Source organism: Peromyscus leucopus, chromosome X, assembly GCF_004664715.2.
Source record: "Peromyscus leucopus breed LL Stock chromosome X, UCI_PerLeu_2.1, whole genome shotgun sequence".
NCBI lineage: Eukaryota > Metazoa > Chordata > Mammalia > Rodentia > Cricetidae > Peromyscus > Peromyscus leucopus.
In genome coordinates, this window is record NC_051083.1 from 132152385 (window position 1) to 132168433 (window position 16049).

Genomic DNA, 16049 nt, shown 5'->3' on the forward strand with positions numbered 1-16049 from the left:
TGTGTGTGTTATTAAACTATAAAAAGGAATCATGAGGGGGAAGGGTTTTAAATGGAGATTGGAAACAGAGAGATAATGGAATACACAGACTAACTGTGGGAAGACAGAGAACCAGCAGGAGAGGGCTGCAGATGAGGAAAGTGTAGGTGGGGGGAACAAAAGTGTAGGTGGAAAGTGTAGGTGGGGGTGGGGGAGGGGGGGGGCGAGAGTGGGAGAACAGGGGAATCTGTGGCTATTATGTTGGACTAAATGATGTTGTAAAATAAATTTACTAAAAAAAAAATTAAAAAATTAAAAAAAAAAAAGCCTGGTTTTGGCCACACTAAGAAGAAAGGTTAAAGTTAACTTCTTCACAAACAGTACTAAAATCAGTTTTATAATGTCATCTTCATACATGTGTCACTCACTATACTTTAACCTTCCTTCTTAGTGTGGCCATTGACAGATGAAACATGTAAGGAAGTGGAAAGGGGACAACACTTATCACTACAGTCATGATAGTATGAGGAAGGACAAATGTAGCTTTAATTTTCCTGCCTTGCTCACAGTCAGGACAAATCTCTGTCACCCGCCAATCCCACAGCCGCTCAGACCCAACCAAGTAAACACAGAGACTTATATAGCTTACAAACTGTATGGCCGTGGCAGGCTTCTTGCTAACTTTTCTTATATCTTAAAGTAACCCATTTCTAGAAATCTATACCTTGCCACATGGCTGGTGGCATACCGGCATCTTCACATGCTGCTGGTCATGGCGGCGGCTGCAGCCAGTCCTTCTGCCTTTCTGTCCTTTTATTTCTCCTCTCTGTTAGTCCCGCCTATCCTTCCTGCCTAGCCACAGCCGATCAGGTTTTATTTATTAACCAATCAGAACAACTTGACATACAGACCATCCCCCAGCACAGCCAAGTGCAGACCATCTCAAACACCTGCACTCAGGCCCATGGTCCTAATCATCCTCTATACGGACCTGCTGGGTAACGCCACAAGGAACCCAAGAAGGGCTCCCACAGGACATACAGAACATCCCACAGCACTTCCCCTTTTCTTTTTTTTAAAAAGGAAGGTTTTAACTTTTACACATCTCCAAAGCCAGCTAGGTATATTTGGGAATTTGGGCATAGCTTCTCTCAACTACTTCCTGCTGGAGGGGGCGCTGTATCTTATGGGGATGCAAAGAAAATTTTAGGATCATGGAGTAGTCCGTGAGACTGTATCGTCTGAGCCAGTTGCCTTGAAACGATTCTGGATGTTGGATCATCTGGGCCATGGTGTCATCAGAGACCTTCAGGGGGTCTTGGCTGGTCAAACCTGATGTATCTTAATCTGGAACAAATCCATAGCCTCTGGCTTTCTGTAGAGACAAAAGCAGAACCTCTTTCCAAAGTAACACATCCTTATATCCAAATTTTAAAGTCAAGATATCTTTAATATATACATATTGGTTTAACTCAACATCTTTTACGATCAAATGTTTTTCTGCAGTTAAAAATCCCAAAGACAATATAATCCAAACTCTCTGTGTGATATCCATCTTTACATGGCTTATTTTTTATATTACTTTTACTTTCTCTTTAAAGACTTTATTTTTTTAAACTTTCTATTTCTTTATATAACTGTCTATGTTCCTTTTCCTCTCTCTTCCAAGCCTATGTACATTTTTACACACATTGTAAAGCATTTAAAGTCTTGTTCCATCTGAATCTGTCTTATTGCAAACTTATTGCTTTAAACTGTAGCCTTCTAAGCCTGAAACAGCTCTGTGGCTGCTGGCTCCGCCCCCTTCAGCTTCCCAACATGGCAGTGGTACATTTACCGCCAGCTCTGGGAGCTATCATGAATCTATGCTTTTATCCAAGCAGCGTGTAGCCCAGAAACCTTTTTTGTTTTGTAACTAGCAAAGGCTAAATCCACCACGCAGCTTAATGTGCCACTTGCAGAGGCCTCATTCCCGCCATACTGCAGGTCGAGCGCACACACTAGGAACCCGCCAGTAACTCAAACCGGCAGCTGCCGCTCATTTGAGAGAGAGAATTAGGAACTGTGGGTCGTTTACCAATGTCACTGTTCCTGGAGAACTTACCAACATCACCGCTCCGTGTGTTGAGTTCTGAATCCTCTTTACCACCACGCGAGGATTCTTCTCAGATCACACTTTATTGGAGCACCTCTTGGTTAAGGGACTTTGTCTTTAGTATTTTTTTTTCATAACACCAGCCTTTATCCCTGTTCATTTGTCCTTTTTCTTTAGTCCCTCTTTTTTTTTTTCTTCCCTTTTTTTCTTTAGCCCCACACTGGGCGCCATTTGTAGCTTTAGTTTTCCTGCCTTGCCCACAGTCAGGACAAATCTCTGTCACCCGCCAATCCCACAGCCGCTCAGACCCAACCAAGTAAACACAGAGACTTATATAGCTTACAAACTGTATGGCCGTGGCAGGCTTCTTGCTAACTTTTCTTATATCTTAAAGTAACCCATTTCTAGAAATCTATACCTTGCCACGTGGCTGGTGGCATACCGGCATCTTCACATGCTGCTGGTCATGGCGGCGGCTGCAGCCAGTCCTTCTGCCTTTCTGTCCTTTTATTTCTCCTCTCTGTTAGTCCCGCCTATCCTTCCTGCCTAGCCACAGCCGATCAGGTTTTATTTATTAACCAATCAGAACAACTTGACATACAGACCATCCCCCAGCACAGCCAAGTGCAGACCATCTCAAACACCTGCACTCAGGCCCATGGTCCTAATCATCCTCTATACGGACCTGCTGGGTAGCGCCACAAGGAACCCAAGAAGGGCTCCCACAGGACATACAGAACATCCCACAGCAGACAAAGGGCCTTTTTTTGAGGTGCCATAAAGCCTTTATTTCAACTGTCATTGTACTTGTTGATGACATCACTTGGGTCACAGGCAAACCATGGAGAGTAGATACAAAGCAGATACAGGAGCATCCTTTCCTCAGGGAGAAGAGAACCGGCCATAGAACAGAATGCCATTGGTATTAATGTGCTGAATGGAAAAAAGGAAGGGGTGGTAGGCACAGAAGTGGGGTGGGGGAGTGGACGATGGTGATGACCCCATAAGATAATGGCAGCTGTAGCAGCTGCAGCCTCTGTGCCTTCCTAAAGACTTCCACAAAGGACTTGTGTACAACCATAAACAGAAACAAGCCTTCCTTAGAAGATATTCCAGAAAAGTTTGCCCTGTCCTCAAAGGCATCAGTCATGCCCAGCTTGCACAGGAATTCATTCATGTCATATTTCTCTTCCAGTTTAAACCATGAGAGCATTATGAGGGATCATGTGGAACAGAATTCCAATGACTTGACTCAAGCTTGCAGCAGGCATGATAATTAGATTTTTCTGCTAAGCCCTGGAATTTAATGGCTATTTCTAACTACAACAAAACCTAGTCCATACACACTCTGTGTGTTTATTTTTATATGTGGGTTGTAGGTCATAAAAGTAGAAAGGGGAACATAACAGGGGAGGAAGGTTTCTCAAGGGAGGTGAGAAATGGAGCAGGGAATAGAATGAGTGAAATCAAAACCATCATCTTTCCTTGATCAAATTACTCTAAAGTGCTACATTTGGCAATAGAAAGTCTCATTGCTTATATTTGACCCATTTTGAGAGGGTACTGTTCTGTTTCTTAAGAGAGCTTGGAGATCAGAAACAATTTTTTTTAAATCAAACTGTTCACATGATGGCTATTACTTGATATATCATAAGCAAGTTATTAACCTGTCTGAACCTTAGGGGTTTTATTTTCATTCGTAACTTGTATGATCTCAGCAACTACCTCTGAGGATTAGAGGAAGGGAGAAATAATACAATGCATAAAAGGCATTTGGCACTGAAGTTGAAAGGCAGTGAATATCTCATGACTGTCAATAGCATCATCATTAATTGTCAGTGTGTATTTACAATCTTCTTTTTTAAATATCATGAGGTCCATAACTTTATGGCTCCTCACATTTTGGAGAGGAGCTTTTGTACATGCAAAAATTTCCTGATTCCTCTGTCCCTCTCAATGAAAACAAAAGTTATGTATATAGAAATAAAATACTAGCCTCGACTGGTATGTGTATCCAAGATCATGTAAGTCATTATAATGTGTTTTTGAGAGTTGCCACTTCACTGCACTATAAAAGGCTTCCTGGAAAAGTATTAACAGATGGCCTCTTACTCTCTGAGACTGTTAGTAACACACCAGATGGCAACTCAAATGAGAAGAGTCAACTTCAATTCTCTAAACTAAAGGAAATGTGACACTGGATTTTTAATAGGTGTGCAGCATTAAAGGTAGCAAAGAAATGATCAGTTAAGATAAAACCTCATCACTGTGCCTTACTTCAATGTGATTTCCAGTCTTCATTGTCTTAACACTTGCCAAATAGCTTATACCAAATGCTGCAAATGGATTGCCCAATACTAAGAAATTTTATTCGAAATGACTGACACATTTATGAGGTGTAAGGCAAGTCTAAGGAATAAAAACACAAGGCAGTGCTCCAGGGACTGTGCTCCGTGCCATGGATGCTCCTTTCTCTCCCAGACCACTAATTAGTTTGCAACATGTGCTCTTATTGTTAGAAATATTAAACCTCAGCTCAACTGTCAAACTTTTGACAGGAAAGTAATAACTGTTCTAAGATCCTTATCTTTTTTCCAGATGTCCCATTCACCTACTGGTCAATGAAAGCATTAAGAGCAGCTCCCTTCCAAGACATTGCTGCAGTACAGATTTGGCAAGGTGGCATTTCATTCTAAACTAACTTTGTTCCAGTAGGGCCCAGAAAAGGCCACTTGTGTTTTCATGTTAAGGTAGGAAATTGGCCTTTACGCCATCTTCAGTTACATGAGTGAATGATAATAGTTGGAGACATCAGATAACCCTCATATCCCAATGTTTTAAGAGGATTGTGGACCTTATGAAGTATATAATTAGATGTTCCATTGTGTAACCTACCTTAAATCTTTGAATGTGGACCCATTGGGGCATACCATACACATGGATTTTTTGCAAGAGCCTAGAAACATGGTCTTAAATACAAACACACATGGATATCTCATCTATTTTTCCTTCCCAGGATGATCCATGCATCCCTCTTAGGGTCCTCCTTATTATCCAGCTTCTACAGAGCTGAAGGTTGAAGACTGTTTATCCTTTGCTTTATGTCTGGTATACACTTATGAGTGAGTGAGATACCATATTTGTCTGTCTTTGTCTGGGTTACCTCACTCAGGATCATATTTTCCAGTGCCATTCATTTACCTGCAAATTTCATGATGTTATTGTTTCTTACAGCTGTGTAATACTCCATTGTGTATATGTACCACATTTTCTTTATGCATTCATCAGATAAGGGGCATCTAGGTTGTTTCCAGGTTCTGGCTATTATGAATAATGCTGCTATGAACATAATTAAGCATTATTGTGGCATGATTAAGCATCCCTTGGGTATATGCCCAAGAGTGGTATCATTGGGTCTTGAGGTAGATTGAGTCCCAATTTTTTTGAGAAGTTATTATGGGCTGAGGGAGGGGCAACAGAGTGGAGGGGATGGGGCATGAGAACATGAGGGAACAGGATGGTCAAGCTGGGAGAAAGGAATGAAAGAGATATCTTGATAGAGGAACACATCATGGGGATAGGGAGAAACCTGATGCTATGGAAATTCTCAGGAATCTATAAGGATGACCCTACCTTAAACTACTAGTAATAGTGGAGAGGGTGCCTGAACTGGCCTACCCTGGTAATCAGATTGGTGAATACCCTGATTGCCATCATAGAGCCTTCATCCAATAACTGACAAAAGTAGATACAGAGATCCACAGCCAAGCACTAGGCAGAGGTCCAGGAGTCCAGTAGAAGAGAGGGAAGAGGAATTATATGAGCAAGGGGGGGTCAAGATCATGATGGGGAAATCTACAGAGACAATTGAACCAAGTTCATAGGAACTCACAAAATTTAGACTGACAGCTGTGGAACCTGCATGGGACAGGACTAGGTCTTTTTATTGAGTTCTTGTTCTGCCTTCTCATTGGTTGTAAACCCAATGACCTTCTCATCGTTACCTGTCTATACAGACCTCAATCTCCCTATGGTTGGTATTGCAATTAAAGGCATGTGTCTCCAGTTGTGTAGCTTGGTCTGTTTGAGGGGCCCCTTGCAGTGGGATCAGGATCTATCACTGGTGCAAGAGCTGACTTTCTAGAGCCCATTACCTATGATGGGACAACTTGCTCAGCCTTGATGCAGAGGGGAGGGGCTTGTTCTTGCCTCAACTGAATGTTCCAGGCCTTGCTGATTCCTAATGGGAACACTTACCTATTTGGAGGAGGGGATGGAGGATGGACTGGGGGAAAGCTAGGGGGGAGTGTGAGGAGGGAGGAGAGGGGGATCTATGATTGATAAGCAGAATGAATGGAAAATTTTCTTAAATAAAAAAACACAAACACACACTTTTTAAAAATATATTTGTGTTATTCAGTTTGGAGAAATGGTGAATCATAGCCTCCTTCTAGTATTTTAATAGAGAGTTATCCCTGATTTGTTAACCTTGACTACTTCTCCCACTCTTGTCCACATACAGTTCTAGTAGAGGGTAAGAAGAGACATAAAACAATCATGACTGCTACAAGGTGAATCAAATGTGGCTAGGGAGAAGGCTCAGTTGGCAAAGGGCTTAAAATATAAGCATGAGGCCCTGAGTTCAGATGAAATACAAGATCTTTGCTGAAGGACAAGGACAGGTACCAAATTTCCTCAGTAGTGAAATAAAATATGTCCACCCACCTCTCTGAGTACATTTGGAAATAATTCTACTTCCCAGGAATATATATATTCATATTCTACTGCTAGAAAGAGAGAAGCCCTGCAATGAACTTGTAGATGTAATTCTGAACTGTCTTGTTAAATAAGAAACACAGAGCCAAATGCAGAGTTAAAAGCCCAGAGATTGAGCAGCAGCCAAGAGCTAAGACCACCTTCTTACACCTCACTGTCGCTGTCCTCCTTGCCCTCAAAAAGAGATCTACTTCTTGTGTCTTTTTATTGAGTTCTTGTTCTGCCTTCTCATTGGTTGTAAACCCAATGACCTTCTCATCGTTACCTGTCTATACAGACCTCAATCTCCCTATGGTTGGTATTGCAATTAAAGGCATGTGTCTCCATGTTGGCTGTGTCCTTGAACAAACAGAGATTCTGCCTGTCATGTGATTGGGATTAAGGCATATGCTACCACTGCCAGGCTTCTGCTAAATGGCTTGTTATTACCTCTGACCCCCAAGGAACTTTATTTATTAACATACAAATAAAATCACATTTCAGTACAAATAAAATATTACCAAATTTCCCCTTCTATGCTAATAAAAAGAAAAAAAGGAAAAAAGTTATAACTAATATAAGAAAAATTATATACAATAAGTACAATAACTATATATAATTTATACAAGCAATAAATACCTAAATAATGTCTAGTCCATTTGCATTTGATAAACTCAGAGAAAATAATTCCATTATCTATCCTATTTTGGTAAGTCCAAAAATGTGTCTGATTCACTTTCTTTTTTTCCCTTTTATTTTATTTTACAATACCATTCAGTTCTACATATCACCCACAGATTCCCTTGTTCTCCTCCCTCCTGCCCCCTCCTTTTCCCCTGAGCCCACCCCCTATTCCCACCTCCTCCAGGGCAAAGAATTCCCAGAGGACTCAGATCAACCTGGTAGACTCAGCCCAGGCAGGTCCAGTCCCCTCCTCCCAGACAGAGCCAAGCGTCCCTGCATAAGTCCCAGGTTTCAAATAGCCAACAAATGCAATGAGCACAGGAACCAGTACCACTGCCTAGATGCCTCCCAAACAGATCAAGCCAAACAACTGTCTCACCTATTCAGAGGGCCTGATCCAGTTGGGGGTCCCTCAGCCTTTGGTTCATAGTTCATGTGTTTCCATTTGTTTGGCTATTTGTCCCTGTGCTTTTTCCAACCTTGGTTTCAACAATTTTCACTCATATAAACCCTCCTCTTTCTCACTAATTAGACTCCCAGAGCTCCACCGGGGGCCTAGCTGTGGATCTCTGCATCCAGATTCCTCAGTCCTTGGATGGGGTTTCTGGCATGACTATCAGGGTGTTTGACCATCACATCACCAGAGTAGGTCAGTCCCTGCTGTCTCTCGACCATTGCCAGCAGTCTATTGTGGGGGTATCTTTGTGGATTTCTGTGGGCTTCTCTAGCACTTTGTTTCTTCCTTTTCTCATGTGGTCTTCATTTACCATGGTCTCAGATTCCTTGTTCTCCCCCTCTGTTCTTGATCCAGCTGGGATCTCCCGCTCCCACAGGCTCTCTTTTCCTCGACCCTCACCCTTCATTACTCCCACTCATGTTGAGGTTGTTCATGTAGATCTCATCCATTTCTCTATCATTGGGTGATCCTTGTGTCTTTTTGGGGGTCCTGTTTTTCAGGTAGCCTCACTGGTGATGTGAGTAGCAGTCCAGTCATCCTTGTTCCATCTCTAGTATCCTCCTGAATGAGTACATACCATGTTTGTCTTTCTGAGTCTGGATTACTTCACTCAGGATGACTTTTTCTAGATCCATCCATTTGCCTGCAAACCTCATGATGTCATTGTTTTTCTCTGCTGAGTAGTATTCCATTGTGTGAAGGCCTTCACCAACCCCACTTCTGACAGAGGACTGATATCCAGAATATATAAGGAACTCAAGAAATTAGACATCAATACTACCAACAGTCCAATTAAGAAATGGGCTATAGAACTAAAGAGAGAATTCTCAACAAAGGAAACTCAAATGGCTGAAAGACATTTAAGGAATTGCTCAACATCCCTAATCATTAGGGAAATGCAAATCAAACAAGTCTGAGATACCACCTTACGCATGTCAGAATGGCTAAGATCAAAAACATTGAAGACACTTTATGCTGGAGAGGATATGGAACTAGGGGAACTCTCCTCCACTGCTGGTGGGAATGCAAGCTTGTACAACCACTTTGGAAATCAATATGGCGTTTTCTTAGAAAATTGGCAATCAATCTCCCCCAAGATCCAGCTATACCACTCTTGGGCATATACCCAAGAAATGCTCAATCATACCACAAGAGCACTTGCTCAGCTGTGTTCATATCAGCATTGTTTGTAATCGCCAAAACCTGGAAACAACCTAGATGCCCTTCAACTGAAGAATGGATAAATAAATTGTGGCACATATACACAATGGAATACTAGTCAGCAGAGAAAAACAATGACATCATGAGGTTTGCAGGCAAATGGATGGATCTAGAAAAAAATCATCCTGAGTGAGGTAACCCAGACTCAATAATCTATCATTTTATCTATATCATATCTATATCTTCTCTTTATTTTTTCAAGTAGATTCAATAATCTACCCTCTGTTCTACCATTTCTACATATCTTTTTTTTAAAAACAAGAACCTTAAATCTAATCTCCTATGCTTAGTCCTTTTCCTAACCCTTAACAAAAACTTGTAACCAACCCTCCTAAACAATGAAAATTATCCCAGACCCAAAACTCATTAAAAGACCAAAAAAAAAACCACTCACCCCACACTACCTCTTTGGGAATGTGAGTGTGGTATTCTTAAAATTGCCTCCTGCTGGGTATGGGTGAAGGTATCTTTATTCTGACAAGAAAATTTTGGGTTACTTGTCAAATTCTTGGGTAGCTATGTCCTTTGTTGTCCAGTCTGTGCATAATGCCAAAGTTCAGGGCTTATCTCAAATCCTTATTCAAGTAGTCTGTGAAATCAGATGATCTCAACTAGCCATCTCAAAATTGCTCTGAGCACTTTGTAGTCCAAATCTGATCTGTAGATGATGCTTGTCAGTTTAGTGATATTATAATTGTCCACATGGAAATTTTATTGTTGTAGGGCTCCATCTTCTTCAGGGAGACTTCAATTTGATGTTAGGCTTGGCCATAATGTCCTGCAGAAAACCGATAAAGACTCAAACACAAAGACATTTGTAGGCAGCTAATTGAAGCCTTTTTTCTAGAATTAGTTAGTAGTCTACATGACCATAAATATCTTAACAAAGTTTAAAATATACATGTATATAAATCTCATCCATTTCTCTGTGTCTTTCTTGGGGTCTCGTTTTCCAGGTAGCATTACTGGTGATGTGAGTAGCAGTCCAGTCATCCTTGTTCCACATTTAGCATCTTCCTATGAGTGAGTACATACCATATTTGTCTTTCTGAGTCTGGGTTACCTCACTCAGGATGATTTTTTTTCTAGATCCATCCATTTGCCTGCAAACTTCATGATGTCATTGTTTTTCTCTGCTGAGTAGTATTCCATTGTGTATATGTGCCACAATTTATTTATCCATTCTTCAGTTGAAGGGCATCTAGGTTGTTTCCAGGTTTTGGCGATTACAAACAATACTGATATGAACATAGCTGAGCAAGTGCTTTTGAGGTATGATTGAGCATTTCTTGGGTATATGCCCAAGAGTGGTATAGCTGGATCTTGGGGAGATTGATTCCCATTTTTCTAAGAAAACGCCATATTGATTTCCAAAGTGGTTGTACAAGCTTGCATTCCCACCAGCAATGGAGGAGAGTTCCCCTAGTTCCACATCCTCTCCAGCATAAAGTGTCTTCACTGTTTTTGATCTTAGCCATTCTGACATGCATAAGGTGGTATCTCAGACTTGTTTGATTTTCATTTCCCTGATGATTAGGGATGTTGAGCAATTCTTTAAATGTCTTTCAGCCATTTGAGTTTCCTTTGTTGAGAATTCTCTGTTTAGTTCTAAAGCCCATTTCTCAATTGGACTGTTGGTCATTTTGATGAGTGGGAGAAATGAAGGGCAAGGGTCAAGAGAAAGAGAGTGGGAGATCCTAGCTGGATCAAGAAAAGAGAGGGAGAACAAGGAATAGGAGTCCATGGTAAATGAAGACCACATGAGAAAAGGAAGAAACAAAGAGCTAAAGAGGCCCACAGAAATCCACAAATATACCCCCACAAAAGACTGCTGGCAATGGTCAAGAGACAGCTGGGACTGACCTACTCTGGTGATGGAATGGCCAAACACCCTAATAGTTGTGCCATAAACCCCATCCAAGGACTGAGGAATCTGGATGCAGACATCCATGGCTAGGCCCCTGGTGGAGCGCTGGGAGTCTAATTAGTGAGAAAGAGGAGGGTTTATATGAGCAAGAATTGTTGAAACCAAGGTTGGATAAAGCACAGGGACAAATAACCAAATGAATGGAAACACATGAACTATGAACTGAGGGGCCCCCAACTGGATCAGGCCCTCTGAATAGGTGAGACAGTTGATTGGGTTGATTTGTTTGGGAGGCATCTAGGCAGTGGTACCAGGTCCTGGGCTCGTTGCATGAGTTGGCTGTTTGAAACCTGGGACTTATGCAGGGATGCTTGGCTCTGTCTGGGAGGAAGGGACTGGACCTGCCTGGACTGAGTCTATCAGGTCGATCTCAGTCCTAGGGGGAGACCTTGATCTGGAGGAGGTGGGAATGGGGTGTGTGCTGGGGGGAAGGGGAGGGGGGCAGGCAGGGAGAGAACAAGGGAATCTGTGGCTATTATGTAGAACTGAATAGTATTGTAAAATAAAAATAAAATAAAATATACATATATATAAATATTATAAATTTTGATATAAAATTCATACTTTAAGAAAATTTAAAGAATCAGAATAGAATCTAAGAATTAAAATTATTAGTAGTAATAGAATAGTCCCTTAAATTTTTTTTTTTGTTTTGGTTTTTGGTTTTTTTTTGGTTTTTCTTCTGTCCCATATCAGAAGATGGCTCTTTTCTTCTGGAATGATACAGAGAGTTTACATTTTCCTTTTAACAACATGCTTGGGTGTAAAGAAGGAGATAGTCATTCTCCAACTCCAAAACCACCTTTAAATTTTAATTGAACTGGGACTATTAGAAGACCAATAGCGTTGAATGTCTTTAGAGAAAGCAAAAACAAACATTTAGAAAGACTTATAAAATTTTATAGATGATTTAACAATAGGCCATTTTACTCTTTTGGGGGGACTTTTTTTATAGAAGATTTGTACTTTTTATTAAGATGCCTCTTTTGTCCAGTGTTCTTCAGATTCCTTAGCCTTCATTCTCCTAAAAGACAAAAACAAAAACTTTTCCCCAAGGCTAACTTTGGGGATGTTTCTTTTTGGCAAGTTATATCTGATTAAATGAAAAGGCATGTGTTAATAGTATAAGTTAATTTAACTTGGATGGTCATGCTGGTTGATGAACTATCACCATCCTAATTCAGAGGTCTCACTTGTTCAAATAGAACCTTTATCAATTTTGATGGTATCCATAACTTATCTTTTCCTGTAGAAACAAAAGCAAAACCTCATCCCTAATGTAACACATATTCTGGTTTCCATTCTGAGGTCAGCACATCCTTAAAGTATATAGGTTGATTTAATTCTGCAGTTTTTTCTATTATCCAGTGTCTCTCTGTAGCTGTTTTTCTTTTCTCATTGGCATTGAGGAAATTCAAAGTAAATAGAGCATTATGCAGTCTATTTCAGGGGGGTTTTATTACCCCTTTCTGTTTATTTAACATATAATTTAGAGTTCTGTTTGATCTTCCTATGACTATTTGGCCTGTTGGATTATGTGGTATACCTGTAATATGCTTTATATTGTAACAAGCAAGAAAATGTTTCATTTTACCAGAGACATATGCTGGAGCATTGTCAGTTTTAATTTGTGCAGGTATACACATCATTGTCATAACTTCCAGCAAATGCATGATTGCAGAATCAGCTGTTTGCCAAGCTTCACTTTCTGCCCATAATTTTTCAATTTCCTCCTTAGTTAAAAGTACAACAATTTCTGCTGGGTCTATTCCTGCTAATTTACGAAGTCCCAATTTTCCTTTTAAAATAAAGTCAGAGGTATTTTCCACATGTTCTTAATTTCTTACTTGGTCTATTAATCCCAGCACTCGGGAGGCAGAGCCAGGCGGATCTCTGTGAGTTCGAGGCCATCCTGGGCTACCAAGTGAGTTCCAGGAAAGGTGCAAAGCTACACAGAGAAACCCTGTCTCGAAAAACCAAAAAAAAAAAAAAAAAAAAAAAAAGTACAACAATTTCTGCTGGGTCTATTCCTGCTAATTTACGAAGTCCCAATTTTCCTTTTAAAATAAAGTCAGAGGTATTTTCCACATGTTTTAATTTCTTACTTGGTCTATTTGGTAAAAACATCCATTCCAGTACATCTTCCACATTAAAATTCCTGTAGGAGGGCCAGGTGGTGGTGGCACACACCTTTAATCCCAGCACTTGGGAGGCAGAGCCAGGAGGATCTCTTTGAGTTTAAGGACAGCCTGGGCTACCAAGTGAGTTCCAGGAAAAGCGCAAAGCTACACAGAGGAAACCCTGTCTCAAAAAACCAAAAAAAAAAAAAAAAAAAAAAAAAAATTCTGTAGGAGAATGCCTAAAGGGTAAAATAACCAAAATGCAATCCAGGTTTGCATTGATCTAGATCCATATGTCCTTCGTGTACCTTCTTTTCTACCAAGGCCAATTCTGTCTCAGCTTCAGGTGATAATTCTCTTGGACCATTTAAGTCCTTGTCACCTTCTAAAGTTTTGAACAAGTTATTCAGTTCATTGTTTTTTACGCCAACAATAGATCATAGATGAGAAATGTCTCCAAATAATCTTTGAAAGTCATTAAGAGTCCATAATCGGTCTCTCCTAATTTGCACCTTTTGGCGGCTAATTTTTGTAGACTTATTTTATATCCTAAATAATAAATAGAATCTCTTCTTTGTATCTTTTCAGGAGCAATTGGTAATCCCCAGCAAGGCAAAATTTTCTTTACTTCTTCAAACATTCTTTCTAAGGTATCTGCATTTGAGTCAGCTAGTAAAATATCATCCATATAATGTTAAATTATAGATTTAGGAAATTGTTTATGTATCACTTCCAAAGGCTGTTGTATAAAATATTGGCACAGGGTTGGGCTAGTCAACATTCCCTGTGAGAGGACCCTCCATTCATATCTCTTAACTGATTGAGAATTATTATATGTCAGAACCATGAAGGCAAATTTTTCTCTGTCTTTTTCTTCTAAGTGTACTGAAAAGAAACAGTTTTTAAATCAATAACTATGAGAGGCCATCCTTTTGGTAACAGTAGGCAAAGGTATTCCAGATTGTAGAGAGACCATTGGCTGAATTACTTTGTTAATTGCTCTAAGGTCTGTTACCATTCTCCATTTACCAGATATCTTTTTAATAACATATACAGGAGAATTCCAAGGGCTGTTTGATTTTTCAATATGCTGAGAATTTAACTGCTCTTCTACCAGCTCTTCTAAAGCCTGGAGTTTCTCTGTTATTAAAAGCCATTGCTGAATCCATATAGGCTTGTCTGTTAAAATTTTCAAATGTAGAGATGTTGGTGTCTTTAGAAGATCATCAGTTATTGTGCCGTGTTCTTGTACAGTCTGGATGGCTCATTAGAATAATACCTTCTAATATTTCTTTCAGAAACATGTGCTAGTTTATGATTTATTTCTGAGGTTGGAGGGATGCTAATCTGAGTATTTCATTGTTGTAACAGGTCTCGACCCCATAGGTTCAGAGCTATGTTAGCCACATATGGTTTTAATTTTCCTCTCTGTCCTTCTGGACCTATACTTTTGAGCCATCTTGCACTATCTTTCACCTGAGATAATGTTCCAATTCCTAACAGCTGAATGTTTACCTCCTGAAGAGGCCAAGTTGGATGCCAAAATTCTGGTGCAGCTGTGGTCATGTCAGCACCTGTGTCTCCCAGACCAGACAACAAAACAACATTTATTCTTATTGTTAATTTTGGTCTTTGTAAATTTATAGAAGTTTTCCAAAAAATTTTCTTTATGGTTTGTCCTGAATTTTTTGTTCTCTTTGTCTCAGCTGTTACATCACCCTGAGCAGCCTGGTTTATTCCAATAGGCATTTGTTTATTTAATCGGTCTGAGTAGAGGTTTCTTCTATGACTGCAGGAAAGGTCTGAACTTGATTTGCTGTGGGGTCCTGCCTGAGGCCCTTCTGGGAGTTTCTGGAGGACCGAGGCAAAGGATTACCTTGCCTGTCCCTTGTTGATCTACATTTGTTGGTCCAGTGTTTTCCCTTACCACACCTTTTGCATACTCCAGACAGAAGGGGCATTCTGTTGCCATTGTTCCTTGATGAAACATTGTTTCTGGGAATGCCCTGTTTACAGTCCCTTTTCAAATGTCCTTGCTTTCCACATCCAAAACATCTGATATTTTTCAAACCTCTTGAAATTGCTTCTCCTACCCATATATCATCATGGCCATGATATTCAACATTAACTGTCTCTAATCCAATCTTCCAAGGGTGCATATCTTGCCTTTAATGGCCTGATTATTCTCTTGCATGCTTCATTCACATTCTCAAAGGCCAAAGATTTTATTATTATTTGGCTAACTTCTGAATTCAGGACCATTCTATTAACTGCTGATGTCAGTCTTTGTAAGAATTCCATGAAGGATTTTTGAGCCCTGTATAACTTTTGTGAATGACTCAGTTTTCTTTCCTGCTTCCTCAATTGTGTCTCATGCATTCAAGGCTGCCATTGGACATAGAATTAGGATTTGGTTACCATATAAACATTGTGTTTGTATTTCAGCATATTGGCCTTCTCCAACAAGCTGATCCTGGGAGACTGGCACACCACTAGCCCTCCATTGATATTCTATGGTTATAACTTCATCTCTGAACCACATATGCCACTTCAACTGGGCCCCAGATTCCAGGACAGCATTTACCAGCTCTCTCCATTCCTGTGGAATCATCTTATTATAAGTTGACCAGGAGCTTAACATTTGCTTTACAAAAGGGGATGCATGCCATAAGATACTATTGCCTCCTTAAACCTTCTTAAATCCAACATTTCAATTGGTTTTACAATTATTTTGTACATTCACTTGACCAGGTAGCTGCTGTACAGTTACCGGATAAATTAAGGGTAGTTGTTTCAAAATAGGCTTTCTTT

General features: G+C 40.2%; 1 pseudogene; it reads right to left on the reverse strand.

The window, feature by feature from the left end:
- LOC114688018 overlaps positions 1 to 15210 on the reverse strand; it is a 38199-nt pseudogene extending 22989 nt beyond the window's left edge.
- Between the last annotated feature and the right edge of the window lie 839 nt (positions 15211 to 16049).